The 25,985-nt window shown below is 41.2% G+C and overlaps 1 protein-coding gene across 2 annotated transcripts in view; it reads right to left on the reverse strand.

Moving 5' to 3' along the window:
- The window catches only part of LOC124148004 (D(2) dopamine receptor-like), a 375,182-nt gene that overhangs the window by 61,679 nt on the left and 287,518 nt on the right, over nucleotides 1–25,985 (reverse strand). For both annotated transcript variants that reach the window (XM_046518924.2, XM_046518925.2), the window contains one exon: nucleotides 15,546–15,582. The gene's annotated coding sequence lies outside the window, so the exon portion shown is untranslated. The remainder of the gene's footprint in view (nucleotides 1–15,545; nucleotides 15,583–25,985) is intronic.

The following is a 25,985-nucleotide window of genomic DNA, read 5'->3' on the forward strand; positions in this document are numbered from 1 at the left end:
AACGGGGATGATGAGACGAGCGAGGCTAAAGGGGAGGGGAGACTAACAGGGATGATGAGACGAGCGAGGCTAAAGGGGAGGGGAGACTAACAGGGATGATGAGACGAGCGATGCTAAAGAGGAGGGGAGACTAACGGGGATGATGAGACGAGCGATGCTAAAGAGGAGGGGAGACTAACGGGGATGATGAGACGAGCGAGGCTAAAGGGGAGGGGAGACTAACAGGGATGATGAGACGAGCGAGGCTAAAGGGGAGGGGAGACTAACAGGGATGATGAGACGAGCGAGGCTAAAGAGGAGGGGAGACTAACGGGGATGATGAGACGAGCGAGGCTAAAGAGGAGGGGAGACTAACGGGGATGATGAGACGAGTGAGGCTAACGGGGAGGAAGAGACTCAAGGGGCTGACGAGCGAGGCTAACTGAATGACCATTAATCATTTACCATTTTATAACCTTGAACAAAATCCATGTCCTGTAATCAGCGACCAACAAGTGCTACAAACACACAGTAGTCTGTACTTAGTACGATATAGATTTATATCAGCCGTTACAAAGGAAGTTTCGTTTTCAAAATAACAGATGGTGCCCTTCAAAATAATGTGGTAAGGCCATATGACACGCGCCGCGACGCGTCTCCATCAAGGTAATCAGCAAGTCGAGAAGGAACAGTATGCTGTTATTGTATGTGTATTGGAAAATGTACATGCAAACAGAAGTGAGTGGGAAAAAATTAAAAAAGGTCACGCGTCATGTCTGTCGTTGATGTAACAATATACCTGAAATTGTGGAGATATTCAGTAGAGAATAGGTATTGTTGTAACGAAACCTTTATGAATAACCATGACCTTTCTGTGAAAACTCTCGTTTCAGACAGGGTGTAGTGTATGATACGAGTCTTTGTTTGTTTGTTTGTTGTTAAACGCCACACTCAGCAATAGTACACCAGTAAAACGCCAGTCAATAGCCGAGTCTGGCCCAGCCAATCCAGTGATTGATATCGTGAGCATCGATCTACGCAATTGGGATGAGTTGACATGCATCAACCTATTCAGAGACCCTGACCATCCTATTCCGTTAGTCGCCTCTTTCCACAATCATAGTCCGCTCTTACGACAAGCATGGGTTGCTTAAGACCTATTGTAACCCTGATTTACCCACGAATAACGAAACGCTATTACTGCCACGGTATACTCTGTGTGTGTCGCGTTTGTGTGTGTGTGTGTGCGTGCGTGCGTGCGTGCGTGCGTATGTGTGCGTGAGTGCGTATGTATCTATATTTTTTACCTGATTCGACGAGATGATTATGTTTCTAGCTTTGTGCCCGTGTGTTTCATCCGACTGTAAACGTCTGTAACCTGTATCACTTCGGGCTTTCCTCCCATATCAAACCGTGATCAAACTGGAACACTGGTGTTCAAAGCGGTGTTAAACCGAAATCGGGTACTAACTCGCTCGATAAAAACGAGGAGATTCGCCTCTTGCCTGCTTGTAACAGGTCCAATTCCAATTGAGCAACTCAATCGCATAATCTCTGAAAACAATAGGCCCCACTTTAACCACAAATCACATGCTTTAGGAAGACAAGCATTGTATTACAGCCGATTCCAAATGTTGATTCAGCGCATAATGGTTGTGTGTGTTTTCATTTACTTTTAATCTGACACGAAACTCTACATGAAAGCTTCTCATCACAAATGTTCCTTTCTGTGGTGAAACGATTTAATAGCTTAATGTAGCACATCGCCTGCTGGTGATGGTGTCTGTTTACCATGATCGGAATCAGGTTGTTCCTAGCTACCACTCGACCACTGCCGGATATACCACACAATACATTCACAGAGCCACCCAGACAGGCTACAACATGATAAAACATGATAAAACATTCCGTCAGCGTGATGAGATAAAATGAAATATATTCGCGAGCGGTGGCGTACCCTTTGAAGATAAATGCGGTCCTTATAAGATGTCAAATTTGTGTCGTCGGGAATTTCAGGGGAATGTTTTGGAAATCATATTTCTGTAAATTACAGTAAAATAAGATTTAGGAGTATTATAGATAGTACCTTGTAACGTGGAGTAGACAGATGTTGTTATCATGTAGCATACATAGCGGGATTCCTTTTATAATTATTTCTGCTTCTGGTTTTCGGGTGTATCAGATACGTAAGATGTATATGAATAACATAATAAACAATCTATGTGGGTTTAGCGTTTGTTAAAATCAATACTTTCCCCCCGTTACAGCGCGGTACATGTGTCTAAGACGACGCAGTTCTGTGTCCATGGTTTACGTACCTAGCGTGCCTGAATCTAGGGTCTTGGGTTCGAATCCTAGATTCGCCCCGATTATGTTTCTAGGTTTGTCAGCACCATACCCGTGCTCGTGGGTTTCACCAAAGTGGTAAACGTCTAAGACCTGCATCAATTCGGGCTTTGATCTCACATCAAGCTGACACGCCGTGATATAACTGGAATACTGTTCAAAGAGGTGTTACATCCAATTCACTCACCCCCTACATTGCAGAGGACACGGATATGTCACTTATTGGACAATTTGACATCGTTTCGGTTAGACATTAAATCAGAACGGTGTATCAGTTAGCAGGACGGAATCTAGATCAAGTTAAATTCTAACTTCCTTCCGTCTTCTTCTTGTTTTTGTTTGTAAATAATAATTAAAACCTAAAAGCTAAACTTGAGTTGACTTGTGATTTAAATTATTTCACAACATTTTCAGTTGATATGACCTGCGATCCAACTTTTGACTGAAGAGCAATATGATGTCATAAAAATCCAAACAGTGACTTTTCCTCATCTTCATAGTGGCAGTCTGCACTTTGAGGGGCGGTGTTGTACCTCAAATTGCGTAAGTTGTTGGACTTTTAAGCTCCGTTCCCCCCTCCCTTACTCACTCTCTCATTCACTCAGTGCATTGATCTATGCATCTTCCCAAGGCAACAGAATTAACTGACTATAAAAGTCCAGTTTCCACACTTGCCGAACTTCGCTGAAATTCCGGAGTTACATTTTGGCTGGACTAACGAGTCTATGCATGGTCCAATCAAAATCGCGTAACGAACTAGACATCCGGTTTCAACCTGCAGATTTCGGTCGACTGCAGGATTTGCAAAGCATGTGTACCGTCAACTGTATTTTGCAATCTTTTCATGTTTTTAATCAAGGTCTTCAGGTGATTTGATGCACTTGGCTGGGTAAGACCCGTTTTAGTACAATATGGATCTTGATTATCGATCAGATCGTCTTGACTGGGCGCCGCCATTTTGTTTATAGCAAATGCAAGTAATTGAGAGATGGAATGTGATAGGTCAATAGGAAGGACATAGAAGGGTCATAACTCGCAAAAGCAACAGGTGGCGCTACAATGGAACCTAGAAGTTCCAGCCTCTGAATTTCCAGGGTGGAAACTGGACTTTTATAGTCACTAACGCCCTTGCCTCGGGAAGATGAGATCTATGTAGACATGAAATTCTTCTTCCATGAATGTCAAAGTTTTGTCCAAATTAGCATAATTATGATATATTAACAAAATAACATGATGTATTTTGGAAGCAAATATATAATCATGTCAATCCGTTTCGTCACGGCGGAAATGATTAAATCCAATTATAGCATCATAACACTTCACACGAGAATCTGGAGGATGCCGTTGCAATCTCCATGAATACTCCGTCTGTGTTGTTTAACCGACTGATAACACTGTGGAGGGGCCACACACCGAAACCCGCATTACAATCTACTGTCCATGCAGTTAAACTACCAGTAATACCAATACAACGATAGAGAGTGAGTAAGTGAGTAGGGTTTAACGCCGCTTTGAGTTTTCCAGTCATAGTGTGTCGGCTTGATGTGGGAAGATAGCCCGAAAGGATGCAGGTCGCAGACGTTTACCATTTTGGTAAAACCCTTGAGCACGGGAATGGTGTTACTCTAGGAATCAGAAGTTTGGATTCGAACCCGATATCACCGAATTCTGGCACGCATAAGGGACGCAACTGACACTGTCTGAATACAGATTTATCAATCTGAGAAAAAAAGTGGTAACAAAAAACAATATCTCAGGTCTGGTACTGCTGTCGCAGTTTTTGTCATAAAGATCTCAATACTGGTAAAATTATTTCCATACTGGAAATACAATCTTAGGACTGGTAATACTATCTCAATACTGATAATACTATCTCAATACTGATACCTTTAATTGTCATCATATCACTGAAGATGTCGTAAATATCACAATACCTTTACACTGTTACGTGTCTCACAAAAAGCAAGCCTCAATAATCAATAATATGCATACTGTCTTTGATAATACGAATTTAGGTCACACCCCAAAGCAATGAGTATTCACTGTAAGAGGTCAACTACGTCGCAATGAACGCGAACAATAAAAATGACATAAAGAGGGAATGCTAGAAATGGTTGACCCAAGGGTAGAATTAACATATAAACAACGTCGTTGCATCGTGATCCGACCGAGATGGGCACCGACTCCCAGCTAGGTAACGGTTTAAAGCCGGCCCCGGGTTGTAGGACAATGCCGTATGTGATAAAACTCGCAACGAATAAAACGACATCGGAAAGGAGTGGGCCATGCAGATGAACCACAGGGAGATTCGCAGGTACATTGCCCGGATAAACTATATTCCGGTTTAACGAATCGCTGTACCATGTGGCAATGGCGTCGACGAACCGGTGACCATACACGGTGAGAATGTGACATTGTTTTGAGTTCAGACATTTTGAAATAAACAAGTAGATATCAAATGTTTGAAATAGGCCATTCTAGCTCCACGAGTTCGTGAGTGATTTGGGTCTCATGTCGCTTTAAGCAATATTCCAGCACTGTCACGCCGTGGGACACCAGAAATGGGCTTCTCCCATTGTACCCAGGCGGGATTCGAACCTGGGTCTTCGGTGGGACGAGCGAACGCTTTAACCACTAGGCTACCCCACTCGCTGAAACACTTCTCTAAGCGGCTTAAATGCAAACTCCCTCACTCACACCCACACTGAAGATTCCTACCTTTTAGTGATACCTCCGTACTCGATACCTTTGTTAATTCATATTATACCCATATTTATACCCAATACCTATTATTGTTTGTAGGTTACTTCATTAAATGTCATAACATCAACAATATGTTCTCCCAAACTGCGGGTATCACAACGCACAGATATTTATCACATAGCGCCCCAGATTGCTGTGTCCGTCGTTACTTGCCGTGAGGCTAAGAACTTCAATCAATTTGATTGATTGATGAGTAAGAACATAGTGCCAATCATCTCAAACATATAAAGTGAAGCTATTCCGGACGGTACAGTTTCCAGTAAAACCATTCATTACACATACAAGGCTAGAATGTGTCGCATGTAGATATAGTGTTGTCCATGTGATCACCTAGACGTGCCAGATATATTCTTGTGTAAAACAGGGTTTCCGAAATAACGGGGTTCAAACTAACGCTGTTGGGACAGAAGAAGTTGTTGCAGAAATGCAGTTGTGAACGAACGGTATCCGGAATAATGGAGGTTTGGACCAACGAGGTTATTGACTAACGGTATCCGGATTAATGGAGGTTTGGACCAACGAGGTTGTTGACTAACGGTATCCAGAATAATGGAGGTTTAGACCAACGAGGTTGTTGACTAACGGGATCCGGAATAATGGAGGTTTGGATCAACGAGGTTGTTGACTAACGGGATCCGGAATAATGGAGGTTTGGATCAACGAGGTTGTTGACTAACGGGATCCGGGATGATGGAGGTTTGGACCAACGAGGTTGTTGACTAACGGGATCCGGAATAATGGAGGTTTGGACCAACGAGGTTGTGGCCAACAGATGTTATGGACTTACCGGATAAATGGAAGTTTGGACTAATGAGGTTGTGAACTAACGGGTCCGGCATAATGGGGCTTCGGTCTATCGACATTTCGCACTAATTTAGTTCGGACTATCGGAATCCGGAATAACGGGGTTTCGGACAAGCGGGATTCGGATGATCTGGGTTGAGATTAACGCAATCTGTACTAAGACGACTGAACTGTATTCAACTGCATAGACCACAAGGAGGAAGAAACCCTATGTAATTCAAAACATTCTTTCTATCCACATTCTCCGCTATAATTTAAGCCTCAGCAAGACTCCACCACATCTCATAACTCTTCCATAACCGCCATAACAAACACGAGACGATTAAAAAGCATGCAGGGATAATGTGCTTGTCAATATTTTCATAACAGCGCCGACGATCAAACTCTCGTCCTAGCTGGTTGGATCCTCGATATCTTCCCTTGAGACAAATCAGGAGGGTAATCCCAGCATAAATCAAACGTCATTCCATCGCAGCTTGCAAAGATATTAGCATCCATGCTAAGTTGGATGTCGGTTGTTGCTCAAGCTGCACGCCTCATCTCCGCTCATAGGTTCTGACATGCCGGGGATTAAGGGAAGTTCCGTAATGGCTGCTCTATGATAGAGTTTCGGTAACATATACCGCCGACCTGTCCAACATTTCAAATGGGATGATTGCAAATCACCCACAATGCATGGCTAACTTCGAATGACATGTTTATCTAAAATGAATTTACTTTGAGAAAAGAACAGAAATAAAGAAAGGAAATAATCTGCAAGAGAGGGAAGCTTTTTTAATTTTTCTTACAACGAAATTGATGTGATTACTAATGGACACGTATAAAATCATCAGCTAAACAACTATTTTTTAACGATTCCCTTACAACTGAACATATAAGGAAATTCAAAAGAAACTTTGCTTGGAAATTTCTGTTTGAAATTGGAATCAAACGTCAAATTTGATATTTGAATCGGAGGAAACAGTTGGGTATTTCGAAGTTAAAAGTGCAGTAGGATTTTATTTTTGTCCCAAAAAAGTGACATTTTTACAGAAACAGTAACTTAATGACAATGTGTATGACACGAGTGAAGGGCGTAGCCCGTCGAACCATGAAGTGTGCCATTGACAGTATGACAGTTTCAACACCCATCTAGTTCTCCGGGTGAGTTGAGGTGAAATGGGGTTTAGCGACGTGCATGCACGTGTTTGTGGCTGCTTGTACTAGTCAGCATTAATGCCGATCTTATAGTACTAGCCCACTGAGATACCATGCCGCAGTTTAACATAAATTCCCCACTCAGACACAGTATACTGACTCCTTGTTTGAGCCCCTTAATGCCGAGCGTCCGGCAAGTACCATGTTTTAACGTCTTTTGGCATGGCGTGGCCGGGGATAAAACCCCCGACCTTCCGCTCTCCGGCGGACGCTCTACCACTACAGCGCGGAGGCAGCCTCTTGTTCTCCGGGAATGAACAGTCAACCAGTCAGAGGAACACCGCCATCAAAGAATGACATACACATATGAAACATACATATGTCGTTATCACACACGTCCAGATAGTTCAATTGGTCGATTGAAAAGAAATTTACCGTGTTATAAAAGTGTCTATTACAAGAACTTTCGTGTGGTCTGATTAATATTAGCACCTCTATATACTTAGCTTCATTGTAAGGTACTATTTCCGTACTATGTGACATGATCAGATACTATTTCCCTACCACGTCAAGTGATCAGATACAATTTGCCCGGCAATGTCACATGATCAGATACAATATCCCTGCAATGTCACATGATCAGATACTATTTCCCTGCAATGTCACATGATCAGATACAATTTGCCCGGCAATGTCACATGATCAGATACAATTTCCCTGCAATGTTACATGCTCAGATACTATTTCCCTGCAATGTCACATGATCAGATACAATTTCCCTGCAATGTCACATGATCAGATACAATTTCCCTGCAATGTCACATGATCAGATACAATTTCCCTGCAATGTTACATGATCAGATACTATTTCCCTGCAATGTCACATGATCGGATACTATTTCCCTGCAATGTTACATGATCAGATACTATTTCCCTGCAATGTCACATGATCAGATACAATTTCCCTCAATGTTACATGATCAGATACTATTTCCCTGCAATGTCACATGATCGGATACTATTTCCCTGCAATGTCACATGTTTAGATACTATTTCCCTGCAATGTCACATGATCAGGTACTAGTTCCCTACATGGGATCACTGTCGGTCGAAGAACGAAGCTATAGCACACTAGTTCGTTAATGCCTTTCTGGAGTTGTGTTGTTTGGAACACACACGACTGCCTCGGCTCCTGGACTCGCTTGAAGTAATGTATAGCGTCAACGAACCTCAATGCCGGAGACTGACACTGCCAGAAATACTCTCTCTGCAAATCATCCAGTATTTGGTGCTGATTGAAGGCACAACGCTGAACGCCAATTTGGAAAGTGAGTTATGTAAGAAAACTCCCTCTTGCTAATTTTATTTCAACTTTAGGTTGTCTAACCCTTCCTAGTGTGTTATTACATTACCTTTGTAAGAATCTGTCAAATCATTTCTCATTGGATTCTCCCCCAGAAAATGCCCACTTCACATTGATTTTACGTCGGGTTTACACGCAATAAATAAAGAATTCAACGACTTATTACATTAGACGTGTCTGAGAGGTGTTTTAGTACGCAGGAATATCAACACCAGTAAGATGGGGTTGAACTGGGTAGAGAGGCACTTCCTCTAACACGGTAACAACTACCGAGCACCTGATGAACATTCGAGGTACATGTTATTGTCCCACTTATATCATTCATCGTAATCTGAATGGAAGCAGCTTCTGCAATCTGACTGTTTTTAGAAGCGTTCTCAGCACTGCACGAGGAGTTTTCAGATTTTGGACAGATGGAGCAACAGAGAAACTATGAAGAAGAGCGTTAAGGCGTACTGAGATGTCGGGGGGATGTCATGAGATTCAGTCCACCTAACACTGCTATACAACCAATCAGATTGCAGGGATATATAGTATCCACTTTAACATTAAAGCGATATTTCCCATTTTACCCCATGTTAATATTAAAGAAAGATGTTTCCCGTGTATACTATATCTTAACATTAAAGATATACTTCACGTGCTTACTCATTGTTAACATTGAAGGTATATTTCACGTGTTTACTCCATGTTAACATTAAAAATGTTTTCCGTGTTTACTCCATGTTAACATTAAATATGTTTACTCCATGTTAACATTAAAGATATACTTCGCGTGCTTATTCATTGTTAACATTGAAGGTATATTTCACGTGTTTACTCCATGTTAACATTAAAATGTTTTCCGTGTTTACTCCATGTTAACATCAAATATGTTTACTCAATGTTAACATTAAAGATATATTTCACGTGCTTACTCATTGTTAACATTGAAGGTATATTTCACGTGTTTACTCCATGTTAACATTAAAAATGTTTTCCGTGTTTACTCCATGTTAACATTAAATATGTTAACTCCATGTTAACATTAAAGATATACTTCGCGTGCTTACTCATTGTTAACATTGAAGATATATTTCACGTGTTTACTCCATGTCAACATTAAAGATATATTTCACGTGTTTACTCCATGTTAACATTAAATATGTTTACTCCATGTTAACATTAAAGATGTTTACTCCATGTTAACATTAAAGATATATTTCACGTGTTTACTCCATACTAACATTAAAGATGTTTTTTCCCGTGTTTACTCCATGTTAACATTAAATATGTTTACTCCATGGTAGTATTAAAGATGTGTCACGTGCTCACCTAAGCCAACAATTAAGTCATGTTTACCGTGTTTACGCCATGTGTATATCAAATACATGTAGATGTTAAAAGCATACAAATAGTAAAGAGATGTTTCACGTGTTTCCTTTGCTTACCCAAATGTTAATATGAAAGAGACATGTTCAATGTTTACCCAGTGTAAAGGTTGTGTTCACATAGTTAATTATTGTTCTACATAAATCACCATTGTCGTCGCTACCAATTCATCGAAATTCGCTCTGCCACTGCCAAAATTCTGTTTAACTCCAATTTCAGACATTTATGTCTCGGAAAGCTTTAACATAAACTCTCGTGCAAACGAATCTCTTTGGAAGTTTGTTCCCTAATCATAAGCAAATTAAGCCATTAGCGTATAAAACCTCTTTCGGTTAGTCGGTTAGCATCGATCGCGAGTAAAACAATAGCTGATCATCGCGCCGTCAGATTCTGAGGTATCTAAAAGCTTGTTTACCCAAGAATAATGCGACCAGTTTCCTAGCAACACATTGACATTCCAATAATTTCTCATTAACAGCCCTTTTCGTTGTGTTGTAATCCTTTGCCATGCACGATTACGTGAAACAAGGTGCGTGACTGCCATCTTGTGTCAAACTCGACATTACCTATTTTTATCAAAACCACAAAAAAACGTCTTTTCCGAGGTGTGTTACGGCATTAAACTGAAATGCTATGCTGGTTATGTCTTATACAGCTCATGGCGATGAGAGTCGCCGTCCTATTCATTTATCCACATTTAGGAGTGCCAGTTTTGTATTAGAATTGTTGGTATTGGTGCAGGTCAACGAAGATTAAAAGTGATTCCAGTTCTGAAAAGAGTTACTATGGTCGATCAGGGCCACTACCCGACCATGGATATGAAACAGGTAAGTGGCCGGGGCGAGTGACAGCACAATGATCGTTGAGGATAACGACTTAGGTGTTATAAAGCATCAACGACTTAGGTGTTATAAAGCATCAACGACTTAGGTGTTATAAAGCATCAACGACTTAGGTGTTATAAAGCATCAACGACTTAGGTGTTATAAAGCATCAACGACTTAGGTGTTATAAAGCATCAACGACTTAGGTGTTATAAAGCATCAACGACTTAGGTGTTATAAAGAAACAACGACTTAGGTGTTATAAAGAAACAACGACTTAGGTGTTATAAAGCATCAACGACTTAGGTGTTATAAAGCATCAACGACTTAGGCGTTATAAAGCATCAACGGCTTAGGCGTTATAAAGCATCAACGGCTTAGGCGTTATAAAGCATCAACGACTTAGGCGTTATAAAGAAACAACGACTTAGGTGTTATAAAGAAACAACGACTTAGGTGTTATAAAGAAACAACGACTTAGGTGTTATAAAGAAACAACGACTTAGGCGTTATAAAGCATCAACGACTTAGGTGTTATAAAGCATCAACGACTTAGGCGTTATAAAGCATCAACGGCTTAGGCGTTATAAAGAAACAACGACTTAGGTGTTATAAAGAAACAACGACTTAGGTGTTATAAAGAAACAACGACTTAGGTGTTATAAAGCATCAACGACTTAGGTGTTATAAAGCATCAACGACTTAGGCGTTATAAAGCATCAACGGCTTAGGCGTTATAAAGCATCAACGACTTAGGCGTTATAAAGAAACAACGACTTAGGTGTTATAAAGAAACAACGACTTAGGTGTTATAAAGAAACAACGACTTAGGTGTTATAAAGCATCAACGACTTAGGTGTTATAAAGCATCAACGACTTAGGCGTTATAAAGCATCAACGGCTTAGGCGTTATAAAGCATCAACGGCTTAGGTGTTATAAAGCATCAACGACTTAGGTGTTATAAAACATCAACGGCTTAGGCGTTATAAAGCATCAACGGCTTAGGCGTTATAAAGCATCAACGGCTTAGGTGTTATAAAGCATCAACGACTTAGGTGTTATAAAGCATCAACGACTTAGGTGTTATAAAGCATCAACGACTTAGGTGTTATAAAGCATCAACGACTTAGGTGTTATAAAGCATCAACGACTTAGGTGTTATAAAGCATCAACGGCTTAGGTGTTATAAAGCATCAACGGCTTAGGTGTTATAAAGCATCAACGACTTAGGCGTTATAAAGCATCAACGGCTTAGGTGTTATAAAGCATCAACGACTTAGGCGTTATAAAGCATCAACGGCTTAGGCGTTATAAAGCATCAACGGCTTAGGTGTTATAAAGCATCAACGGCTTAGGTGTTATAAAGCATCAACGACTTAGGTGTTATAAAGCATCAACGACTTAGGCGTTATAAAGCATCAACGGCTTAGATGTTATAAAACATCAACGGCACTGAGCTCATACCTTTGCATTTGTTAAAGCTCTACTTATTCTGCACTTGACCTCGTCGTTGACAGAATAACAAAGATATATTCAAATACAACTAGTCTCAGCAGACATGACTAGTTAAAGTCCCATTGGACTAGTCAAATGTGTGGAAGGTAAGGTAATTGCCGAGGGTATGTTGCCAGACTCAACACATCAACTCACGTTTTCTTGTTGAGCGTTTGTTAGTCTGAAGTCAGATGGAACCGAAACTGTTGCAGCACATATACAAAAAAAACCCGTGAAGATTCAGGGTACAATAGGTCTTCAGCAACCCATGCTTGCCTTAAAATGCGACTATGCTTGTCGTAAGAGGCGACTAACGGGGTCCGGTGGTCAAGCTCGCTGACTTGGTTGATGCATGTCATCGTATCCCAATTGCGTAGATCGATGCTCATGATGTTAATCACTAGATTGTCTGGTCCGGACGCGATTATTACCAGGCCGCCGTCATATAGCTGGAATATTGCTGAGTGCGGCGTTAAACACCAAACAAACAAAACACGCAAGAACAGTGTGTCCTGCTCAAGACAGGACTGATTCTAATGTGAGGCAACGAATCAGAGGAAGCAAGTGACAGGGTAGTCAAGTAACCATTGGTATGGAACAGTTCTAAAACATGGCATTAGATAATCTATTTCGGTTTCTGTATAATTTTTTTCTTTTTTGAAAAAGGCAATTTGTATTTGGAATATAATTATATAGAACGCGGGGCTTAACACTGCTTCTTGATGTTTAATGTTTCTTCGCGAGCAGTAGATGCTTGTTTTTGTTTTGCTTTTGTCACAGTCATCGGCATTCCCTCTATAACATGGTAGGAGAAGGATTGGATATTGTCAGAGTGAGTGAGATTGTTTTGTTGAACGCCACTTTGAATAATGATACAGTTATAGACAGGTTAGTGTGTGAGGGGCGGTGGGGTAGCATATTGTTAAAACGTTCGCTCGTCACGACGAATTCCTAGGTTCGATTCCCCACATGGGTACATGAGTGAATTTCTGGTGTCCCCCGCAGTGATATTGCTGGAATATTGCTGAAAGCGGCGTAAAACCAAACTCACTCACTCACTCACTCACTTAGTATGTGAGGAAAGTGATGCAGGTATGAGACGTGAAACACGAGCACCACGAGTACAGGTATGGTGCTGACAAGCCTAGAAACATAATCAGGGTGAATCTGGGATTCGAACTCACGGTCACAGGTTTCTGACACACTCAAGGGCCGCAACTCTGCACGGTTCTTGGTCACCCATGCCCTGATATTGTCAGAGCGTCCCTAAGACATTATAACATGAATGTAATTGATGTTAACCGGCACGGTACAGTCTAATACCCTGGCTCATTTATTATGACTGTCTTTGTGATAAAAATGGCTATTAGATATAAACTTTTAAACAGAATATTTGTACATCGGTATAAATCGCCTGTACGAAATCAGAAATGACACCAGGTGTTCGCGAAAAGGGTAAGCATGTCTTGCACTACGGTCCTGCCTCCCGCCGGACATCAACATGTTCATACAAAATATGTTCACAGTTAAAAACAGACCGCAATGACGAATGTCCGCTTTGAGAAATTTTCGGATTAATAAATAATGGGTTTTGTGGCGTGTCAATGAGCTTCGTGATTAGGAAGAACCGTGTAACGGTACATTCGGTGAAAAAAACAGTTTAATATGTTCCATTGATGATCAAAGAGGAAGTTTATATCTTCACCATATTAGTGTCATCTCGAAAAAGCATTATATCACGACAATGAAGGTATTGTGTCAGCATTGTGATGGTGTCATGTCCTGATTGTGTAAGTATTATGTCAGCATTGTGATGGTGTCATGTCCTGATTGTGTAAGTATTATGTCAGCATTGTGATGGTGTCATGTCCTGATTGTGTAAGTATTATGTCAGCATTGTGATGGTGTCATGTCCTAAATTGTGTAAGTATTATGTCAGCATTGTGATGGTGTCATGTCCTGATTGTGTAAGTATTGTGTCAGCATTGTGATGGTGTCATGTCCTGATTGTGTAAGTATTGTGTCAGCATTGTGATGGTGTCATGTCCTGATTGTGTAAGTATTGTGTCAGCATTGTGATGGTGTCATGTCCTGATTGTGTAAGTATTGTGTCAGCATTGTGATGGTGTCATGTCCTGATTGTGTAAGTATTGTGTCAGCATTGTGATGGTGTCATGTCCTGATTGTGTAAGTATTGTGTCAGCATTGTGATGGTGTCATGTCCTGATTGTGTAAGTATTATGTCAGCATTGTGATGGTGTCATGTCCTGATTGTGTAAGTATTATGTCAGCAGTGTGATGGTGTTATGTCCTGATTGTGTAAGTATTAAGTCAGCATTGTGCAACATTGTGTAAGTATTGTGTCAGCATTGTGTTGGTGTCATGTCTTGATTGTGTAAGTATTGTGTCAGCATTGTGATGGTGTCATGTCCTGATTGTGTAAGTATTAAGTCAGCATTGTGCAACATTGTGTAAGTATTGTGTCAGCATTGTGTTGGTGTCATGTCTTGATTGTGTAAGTATTGTGTCAGCATTGTGATGGTGTCATGTCCTGATTGTGTAAGTATTAAGTCAGCATTGTGCAACATTGTGTAAGTATTGTGTCAGCATTGTGTTGGTGTCATGTCTTGATTGTGTAAGTATTGTGTCAGCATTGTGATGGTGTCATGTCCTGATTGTGTAAGTATTAAGTCAGCATTGTGCAACATTGTGTAAGTATTATGTCAGCATTGTGATGGTGTTATGTCCTGATTGTGTAAGTATTAAGTCAGCATTGTGCAACATTGTGTAAGTTTTGTGTCAGCAGTGTGATGGTGTTATGTCCTGATTGTGTAAGTATTAAGTCAGCATTGTGCAACATTGTGTAAGTATTATGTCAGCATTATTCCAGAGATATGACGGCGAAAAAAGAATATATTCGAGTCTTGACCAGACAATTCTGTGACTGATATCATGAGCATTAATCTTTTTAATTTGACATGCATCAATCAAGTCAGCGAGCCTGACCACCCGATCCCCTTAGTAACCTCACACGACAAACACTGGTTCTAGAAGACTCATTCAAACCCGGATCGCATTGTGTAAGTACTTTGTGAGCATTGTGTTATTATAACGTCAACGTGGTGTACGTACTCTGTCAGGATTGTTGTATTTTATGAAGTCAGGAATGTGTAAGTATAAAAAAACCTCTATATCAATAATGTATATGTTTTATATCAACATTGTATGAAAATAATCAATGCATTACAAATGTACATTATATGAATTGCATATACATTGTTTACAATTAACACACAAATGATTCCAAGAAGACTAATAGTGAATCGAATCAGTCGCCATTAGTACACCCGATCTCTAAACTAAATCAGCGGGGTTAAAGCGCACACCACCCCAACCAGCGTTCAGAACGTTACATTAATATCAGACAATGCATTACTGCATTTGGAAGCAAGATATTATTTACCTTAGCAATTATTCCCAGACTGCATAACAAAATCCATCTGAAAAAGAGAAACATATTTTAGTAGGATATCCTTAATCCATTGTCACACGTTTATCCTGTCAGACATTACTTTTGGGGATTACACTACAGTACTTCTCGGTATTTCAAGACATTACTTTTAGGGATTACCCTACATTACGTCTGGGTATTACAAAACACTACTTCCGGGTGTCACAAGGCATTGCTTCAGGGTGTTACAAGACATTGCTTTCGGGTATAACAAGACATTGCTTCCGGGTATTACAATTCATTACTTCCGGGTATTACAAGACATTGCTTCCGGGTATTACAATTCATTACTTTCGGGTATTACAAGACATTGCTTCAGGGTATTACAATTCATTACTTCCGGGTATTACAAGACATTGCTTCCGGGTATTTCAAGACATTACTTTCGGGTATTACAAGACATTGCTTCCGGGTGTTACAAGACATTACTTTCGGGTATTACAAGACATTGCTTCCGGGTATTTCAAGACATTACTTTCGGATATTACAAGACATTGCTTCCGGGTATTACAAACTATTGCTTCCGAGTATTACAATTCATTACTTCCGGGTATTACAAGACTTTACTTCCGGGTGTTACAAGACATTACTTTCGGGTATTACAAGATTTTGCTTCCGGGTGTTACAAGACATTACTTTCGGATATTACAAGACATTGCTTCCGGGTATTACAAGACATTACTTTTGGGTATTACAAGACATTGCTTCCGAGTATTACAATTCATTACTTACGGGTATTACAAGACATTACTTCCGGGTATTACAAGACATTGCTTCCGAGTATCACAAGACATTACTTACGGGTATTACAAGACATTGCTTCCGAGTATTACAATTCATTGCTTTCTGGTATTAATAAGATTACTCCCGGGTATTACAAGAGAGTACATCAGGTTTTAAAAGACACCACTTCCGAGTTTTACACAACGTTACTTCCTTTATTACAGAACATTATTTCCGGGTATCACAAAACAATACTACACAAACATAAAGTGGATATGTTTTGTCTTGACCAACAATATCTTTTCGGAACAAATGTGTTCGTTTACGAATGAAACTATCACACATTCACAATCTTCCTTAATCAAATTTCGTGAAGCGATTCGGTTTCGGACAATTCTGCACTTTGACAATGATGATGATAAGAATGATGCTGATGATAAGGCCACTCTCCATTAACCTGTCCGTTGTATTCTAAAACACAAGAACTATTTCTACAGGAGTGACGGGAGAATCCTGCTGAGGCATCATTCCCTGAACTAACTATTGTAAACGAGGATTAATTTTAGCGTTTATAGGGGTATATACGTAAACACCGGAGTCAGCCCTCCACCTAAACACAAAGTCAACTGTAACACTGTATGGCCTACTTGTTTATTCATTAACACGAGACTCTGTAGAGAACGATACCAAATCAAGGACAATGTTAAGCACAACACAACAGAGTCTGCAAGACGACTCCACAAACGGGCGTGGCCTAATGTATCAGGTTCAAGGAACAATAAATGAAGAAAAGTTGCTTGGTTGGGTAAAAATGTCATGGAACTACATGTACTTGCAATTTGTTTCATTCACTCTAATCATATTAGCTCATGTCAGGTATAATAGGTGACAGTTGAATCTAATTGGTTTTATGACTGAACTGCTTTGAATTACTTCGCTCTTTGCTTCCAACAGTAGAAGCAAACACAGCCGAGATATATCCCAGGTGAGCTACAGTGCCCGCAGTAAACAACACAGGCAGCGGGATGAAAATAGAACAAAATCTATCAAACATTTGTGTTACGTTGATGTGAAGAATGTTGAACCTAGAACTATACGAAGACACTTAAGGATAAAAGATACCGCAGATCTTCCCGGAGATACAGCACGTGCGGAAGGTCAGAAGGTCAAATATACAAGGGTCAGCTCCAAAATACATCCTATGACAGAGCACGGCGTTTATACTCGAGTAAGACAACACGGAGTCTGCGAACGCGATCCTTGAGGAGCTTGACGAGAACGCCTACTCTCCGTCAACCGATCCCTCTATCAAAGGTACAATATACCCAGGGACGAGTTATTCAACGCTGGCTAAGAAAATTGATAGTTCATTTCGATTCATTGCTCGTTTGCGGGAGGCTCGAAGCACGTTCAAGACGTCAGGCTACGATCGTTGTGTGATCAGTTAACAGTTTGTGTCAACAACTTCAGGATAATCTGTAAGTTAAATGTGTTCAAGAGATGGCATAACGCGAGTCTGACTTCAATCGTTAGTTCGTCAATACATTGACAGGAGTGCGGGAACACCTGGTTCGTTCCCTGATCATTGTGGCGGTGACATTGAATGAAAAGATGATGATGATGACAACGCTGATTATTATTATTATAAGTAGTAGTAGTAGTATTACTATTAACAACCATGATTATTATGGGCACGGATGGCACAGTCGTCTAAGGCACCGCAATTCGCGGTGCAGAGTTGCGTCCCATGGTCATGCCAGGAACCTATGATTATGGGTTCGAATCCCGTTTCACCCCGGTTTGGTTTGTCAGCAACATACCCGTGCTCGTGGTTTTCACCTAACTTGTAAACGTTCGGGTTTTCTCGGACATTAAGCTGACACGCCGTGATATAACTGGAATACTGTTCAAAGCTGCGTTAATCACTCACTCATTACTATTATCATTATTAACTCGAGCACTGTCACCCACCCCTTTATTTGCCGCCGCCAGTTAACCCTACCTGCGGTATGGCTACAAGCAACACATGAGGTAACAGGTAGATAGAGAGACCGAAATAAAAAGATCAGCCCTGGATTGACAGACAGAAGCAGGCGTTTAGGAGGACGACGAAGTGAGTCAGCAAGAGGCATGTATGTGAATCTCACATTAAACAAAGCCAGTCTAGGCACGGCAGTTAGTTACCGCCCAATGAATTTCCTATTATCTCAGAACTGATATGCCACCGAAAACTTTCCACATTAAGCTCTTTTGATTACGCGTGCGATCAACCGACCGCCGTCATCATTATTACGAAGATTATACCCTTCCAAACGAGCAATACATAGACTCAAATATTTGCTTTCCACGACGCACGATCAAAAAACTTGTATTTTCCACCTCGGCGGACCGGAGTTAGCTTTCGTTTACGCTGTTCTGTGCGCGTAACTATTGTAGACAACATTAAGGACAAGACGAGAAAAACTAGAGACTTGTCCATGGGCCAGGCAGATGTGAACGGGAGGGCAATTGATGGCAGACCCCAATCAGTGAACGTCAGTAGATCTCTTACCGATATTGATTGCCCTGCAGAAATAGTTAACTTTTTGTATTGCACAGGGTCAAAATACCAGTGTGGCAATGACCGACGGAAGATGACGATGCAGTTATCCTTGCTGCAGATGTAGGTGATGATGTAGCACAGTAAAAGGCGAGGGGAAATGGGGTTAAACGTAGCGTTCAACATTATTGCATTGATATAGCGATATACATGCACGTGTGTGTGGCTGCTTGTACTAGTCCGGACTAATGCCGATTTTATAGTGCTAGCCCGATGAGATACCATGCCGCAGTTTAACATGAATCCCCCACTCACACACAGTATACTGACTCCTTGTTTTAGCCCCTTAATGCCGAGCGCCAGACAGGGTAATAACAAGTACCATCTTTTAACAGCTTATTGTATGAAGCGGCTGGGTTCGAACCCCGGGCCTTCCGCTTTACGGGAATACCACTAGACCACGGAGGCGGTCCACAGTAAGCGATGTGGATGTTGTTATAAACGTAGTAATTGTACTCGCAGCAACAGCGGCAGCAGCAGTAGTAGGACTATTAGTAGTAGTAGTTGTACTAGTGGTAGCAGTAGTAGTAAAATGTGGTGGTAGTAGTAACAGCAATTAAAGAAGTGTCAGGTTCCGCCGTAATGTGGCTGGTATTTTATTAAGAGCGGCTTGAAATTCAACTTATTCGCTTTTGTCACTCATCATTTCTAAAGTGGCACATCACTGGAAACGATATACAAAGAACATATTTTCGAAAACAAAGGAAATGTACAAACGAACTATCCAAACCCGGAAATATGAAAATAATCAAAAACATAAATGGCCGTGATATTATTAGTTCCATATATAATCCCAATTTAATGCAAAATCCTCACTCCACTTGAACGATAAGAGCTGAAGCTAGCAAGCACGCTGGAAACCAAGCGAATAGCTCTGTCTTTGAGATCTCTCCTTGAGAATCCAGGATTGTATTTAATCAGAGATGCTAGGACGAGGTGGCTGTCATAGACGGTGGCTCTCAGCTACTTCTCGCAATCGGAAATTGGCGAGAGAGAAGCGCACAAAATTGAAAGAGGACACCTAAAGGACTATGTACAATTGATAAAGCGCTTGCTCCAACGTGGGTGCCTTGTATCCTAGCACCATCGTGTCCAGTGGAGGTCTTTGCCATGCTCTGTCCAGCGTTGCGGAGACGCCAATCTATTAGCACATCTTTCACAAGGACTTGAATTTTATTTGTCGTTCACTTCTGAGGAGTATTTGCCAAAAATGTCTAAAACAGTGATCGTAATTGCCCTGTAAACTTTGATTTGCGGAATTGCGTTTGTGCTAGATTTAATCAACACGGCTTTAGAACCAGTTGGTTGATGCTTGTCAGCTCGTCGTGGCCGCAGGGGCCCGTTGTCTTGTCTCATCGATCCTACGAGAGTGAAATTACATCCATGTGGACCGGCTCCAACCCCTTTCATATCATTCAGGCAGTATGTGTTACCAATAACGGTCTTATAATAAAAATGCCCCGACCAAGAATGGATCACATCCCTTCTTTGCCAACGGGCCAATGTTTTCTAAATGGAAGCAAAATATGCTCTGCTTTCGTTGGTCCCCGTGTACAGAAGAGTCATTGGGCCAGCAGAAACATTAAAATCTTGGAATGAAATTTCGGTGCCGTATTCCGCCTAAAACTGTATCTGACCAAATTCTTTAAGACGTGGCGAGAAGCCTGAAGGCTTGACAAAATGACTGACACGCTGTGAAAATTGATAGACGCGTATACAATGGGCACATCAGCGGCGATGAAGGTTTCTCTCGCTCAGACCACCTTGGAAACAAGTCGAGGATCCCTCTGACGTCATGCCGTGACAAATTCTTGTCAGTGCCTAGATTTGACTATTCCGCGTTTTATTATCTGTCCTCTGTTGAACGTGTCGGGAATACTAAAGCCCTGTATTTCACTATATGACGCCGTTAATCAAATAACATATAGCGTGGAACTAGATTTAGACTATCAGGAATTGATTCGTCTAAAATTACCCAATTCGATCCATTTGATCGACTGGAGATGGATAAATCTTTTTCGACTTGGACTGCAACTTCACAATGCAATGTCAATGTGTTTTGACACAAATCTATAACCCCCACAGATTTGGACAAATATGGCCCTGACGTATGTTGCATAAGATGAGGGTTTAAATCATGATTGTTGTCATTTTGACAGTGACAGTTTGGTTTCAATCCCATTGAACAATATTTTAGTCATATCACAGTGTGCCAGCTTGAAGTGGGAGGAAGCCTGAAGTGACGTTCGACTGCATAAATTGTGACATGTATTAACAATTGAACGATTTCCATGTCTGCGATCAATCATTTAATAGTATTACTATTGATATACGCGTCTTGATAACATATGGTTTAGTAATAGTATAGGCAATAGGCAAATGTAATACGATTTCAGGCGCATCTTGCACTGTAAGCCTCATCAGTTGTTCGCTGAGAGTCGATAGAAAGTTGATAAATACTATAAATGAGATCCGCATTATGGATAGCCGTTCATCTGCCTCATAATATCATCACGATACATGGGACAATCGTTTAGGTCTGCCCTCGAAACGAGGCTTATTTCTAATCTCTCCCACGATGCTAATCTCGCGGGAATTTGCGAGGCTTCGCTTTGATCAATACCGTCAGACAATTTGGCAATACAAGGCGAAGCCTTACGTGATCAGAAAAAACGGTTTTAATATTAATTGGCACATAGCCGCAGAAATAATTTTTGATTACCGGTTGGGTATCCGGGTCAAGAACTGTTATGTAAGATGTAACAAATGCTCCTTTTACATCAAAAGGTCAAACATGTGTGTCTTTTCCCGCTCGTAACATTGCTAACGGGGATTTAATTTTGAACCTGTCGGCTTTCATGATTTCACGCATGTCACGGCTGAGCTTTGAAACGTGCATAGATCAGTTGTAATTATAGCTGGGGCAAGGTCATTTGCCGTATGTGACGGGAACAATCATATTTCATAGAAAATATCAGCATTTCGATACTGCGAGAGTGTTAGGTTGGTGAGGCTGGGTTTGTGTTGCGTTGATGAGGATGGGTTGGTGTTGAGTAGATGAGGATGGGTTGGTGTTGAGTAGATGAGGATGGGTTGGTGTTGAGTAGATGAGGATGGGTTGGTGTTGAGTAGATGAGGATGGGTTGGTGGTGAGTAGATGAGGATGGGTTGGTGTTGGTTTCATGAGGGTAAGGTTGGTGTTGAGTAGATGAGGATGGGTTGGTGTTGAGTAGATGAGGATGGGTTGGTGTTGAGTAGATGAGGATGGGTTGGTTTTGAGTAGATGAGGACTGGTTGGTGTTGAGTAGATGAGGATGGGTTGGTGTTGAGTAGATGAGGATGGGTTGGTGTTGGTTTCATGAGGGTAAGGTTGGTGTTGGGTTGGTGGAGATGGGTTGTTGTTGAGTTGATGAGGATGGTTGATGAGGATGGGTTGGTGTTTGGTTGATGAGGATGGGTTGATGTTGGGTTGGTCGTTGTTCGTCGTTGGTTGGTTTGGTGTTGGTTTCACGAGGGTGTGTTGGTGTTGGGTGGATGAGGCTTGGGTGGTGGTGGATTGGTGAGGGCGGGTTGTTGACGGGTTGATGCGGACTGGGGGATTTAGGTTGATGGTATGGCGTGGTAACAGTTTAGGTTGGATCGGGTATACAATTTACACACACACCCCCTTCGATATTAATTTGTTTTGTGTCTTTGCACAAACGAAAGACTTAATATCATTGGCGTTCAAAGGATAAAGAACATATTCGGCTGGGATTCGAACAAGGAATCAGCCTATCCTTGCACAACTAAGGTGTGTCAGCCTCCTGTGAGGAGCAGCAGCCTCTTGCACACCATCGTGACAATCTCCACAATCTCATGTGTCCCTGGTATCCTAGTAATTAATTCGTGGTTTGACAGACAGCGGAACAAGAGCCATAATGATGACCTTAAAGATGCTATTTTCATCCAAATTACACGGACATGGTGTCCATTGAAATACTTCAAAATACAATGTAATCTAAAATGTCACTCTCAAAACGTATGAAACCTTCGTAATGACAGACAGACATTAAGAAAATGATATTAGAATTACCCAATCGAGATGGAATGTCATTTTTTCTCAAAGAGACGTGATTGGATCATAACAATGACTTCACCACGCTGTAACGTTTTAAAGTTTTATATGTTGGTCGATCATATTTTTTGCTTTATCTAAAGCGCTACATAGGCGTTTTATTTTTAATCAATTCAGGTTTAAAGGTTTTTTTTATAACCAAGCCCGAGAATCAAACATGAACGAAACAACAACACAAATTGTTTCCCTTGCTGACACAGGGTCAAAGCGCGAGGAATGGCAACGAGGAGAACCCGCCATAGCTTCAGCAGCAGTTCATGGCGTGGTTTTGTTCTCATGTAAACTCGTTTCAGAAAAATGACACTGATTCTTAATCTCCACACAAAATGTAAATGCAAAATTTTAAAAGTTAATTTTTACTTCCGCATTCAGGTTTCGGGGACAAATTCCGTAAACCAACTGACAACGAATCAAAGCCAAACTGCGAGATAACTAAGCTGTTGTTGTTTGTTGTTTTACGCCGCACTCAGCAATATGGTCCAACTTTAATAATGACGACGGTCTGGACCAGACAATCCAGTGACTGACAGCATGAGCATCGTCCTATGTATTGTGATACGATGAAATCCTTAAGACAAGCATGGGTTGCCAGCTCCACCCGGATCTTCTCGGAAGCACATAATGGACAGACACATGTTGAGCATCACACTGACAACTATGGCGTAAAACCAACCAATCACTACAGGATACGTCATTGCATGCTTATTTAATACTATTTGACACGTGGTGATAAAAATCGCGTCATGACGTCCTGGAAACGTCGGGGTTGAGGGGGGTCTAGGTCCATGTGTGTTGACAGGAATAGCTGGAATCTCCTTGTCTAAGTTGTCTATTTTGGGTGTTCACAGATGACTAAACCTTACATTTGTCAACGCAAGGCAATCTGACAAACCTGCCATGGTAACTCTCGGGGCGGCTGATTTTATTTAATCGCTGGAATTACATTTTTAGCTATGTTCAACACGCGCTTCCGTTTAAGTGACAATTTATTAGGCAGTCTTTATGCTCGGTAGTCGGAAAATCGGTGGTCGGATTTCGTTCGTGCGTGTTTCACCGATGGATTGTTAAGAAGCTTTGAGTCGAGAAACTCCTATTTTTTACGAAATTGGTCAATTGTCTGATCTGGCGATTATCCTTGTGAGGGGGATGTCGAGCACAGCCAAGTTGATATTGAAGTTTTTCTCAATGTAATTACTCGTCGTTCTCAAGAAAATGAAATTTATTCTCCTTTGAAGCGAGATAGAGAGGAATTTTCCACAAGAAAGGATCCTGCTTGGCTGTATCATGTCAACTGAAAGACTACACCAGAAGGGTTCTCTTGAAATAAAGATAGAATTATTAACAGGCACTAAAGATATGTGCTTGAAGTCACCTTACCTTTATCGAGGGCCGCCATTTAATGCGGCAGTCTCGCAGCGAATACGGGCATTCAGCACTGAATATTGCCACCTCCGCAAGAGCAATGACTTTTTTTGTGTGTGCTAGAGCTAAGCTCTAGAAAAGAAGAAGCAGTAATAATCAATGCTACCTTTAGGATGGGACCGGTTCAGAATGCGTAAAATGAACATCTACACAACCGACTCCTTTAAAATTGTCAATACCTATTACAAAGAAGTGGCAGTCGTAATTATTTCCTATTGCGCCATGTAAACCATGGGGGTTCTTTCGCTCACAATCTAGCCTTCGTCACTCTATTAGCTTCTTCAACAATTGCTTTGATATCTCTCAAATGAAAATACTGATATCCGTACGTCCGGTGACCCTGTAGCTGATAGTTACAGCACAGTGTCCTGGAAATAGTACACGGACAGGCTTCAGTGCGGGTGTTGACACGTTAGACACTTCCCTATGAGTGAGTGGGTGGGTTAAACGCAGCCTGTAGGTGTGGAGGGAACGAATGAAGTGATGAAGGGCGTAGACGTGTGTCCCTTTGCTAAAACTTGATGAAACGTTATGACAATCAGTCCTTAAAATAAAGGATTCACACCAACAATTGCGAATCCTGTCTGAGCAAAGGGACAAAACTCCGGATAGCTTCTTGGAGCCCACCTAGGAGGTAAAGGACATTATTAATTATTTATTGATAATTGTTGATGATTCCTCTCGTTTCAAATCCAAGATGAAGGAGGTATATTTGACACACATTCTCTGATGTAAGAGGTATGACTGACACACATTCTCTGATGTAAGAGGTATGACTGACACACATTCTCTGATGTAAGAGGTATGACTGACACACATTCTCTGATAAAAGAGGTATGACTGACACACATTCTCTGATGTAAGAGGTATGACTGACACACATTCTCTGATGTATGAGGTATCACTGACACACATTCTTTGATGTAAGAGGTATCACTGACACACATTCCCTGATGTAAGAGGTATCACTGACACACATTCTCTGATGTAAGAGGTATCACTGACACACATTCCCTGATGTAAGAGGTATCACTGACACACATTCTCTGATGTAAGAGGTATCACTGTAACACATTCTCTGATGTAAGAGGTATCACTGTAACACATTCTCTGATGTAAGCCATGGCTACGAGCAAATATCAAAACCTGTACATTTTATCACCGACTTATTGGAATATTTTCACGGCGAAATGCCACAGACAAGCGACACAATGGCTTGAATTTCATGTTTCTGATACGTCGACACCTTCAAACACCTTTCGCCATTCTTTGAGAATTGGCAGACTGGATATAATGCAAGACTTTGTTCCAGAAAGAGAAAGAATGCAAGTGGGTATAATGACATCGGTCTAGACGCGCTGATTGATCCACAGGGACGTCTCTTGCTCCCCTCATTTTGCCTCGAAATACAGAAACCTCAGGAAAGAACGCAAGCATGAAAAAATAATTGACTGTGCTGATTCCAGTACACTTTCTGCTTCGATCAGCGAATTTGCTTGACTTTGCTTAAAAAATATTACTTGATTGAACA

This window comes from Haliotis rufescens, unplaced genomic scaffold (assembly GCF_023055435.1).
Source record: "Haliotis rufescens isolate VD_foot unplaced genomic scaffold, xgHalRufe1.0.p SCAF_18, whole genome shotgun sequence".
NCBI classification, from domain to species: domain Eukaryota; kingdom Metazoa; phylum Mollusca; class Gastropoda; order Lepetellida; family Haliotidae; genus Haliotis; species Haliotis rufescens.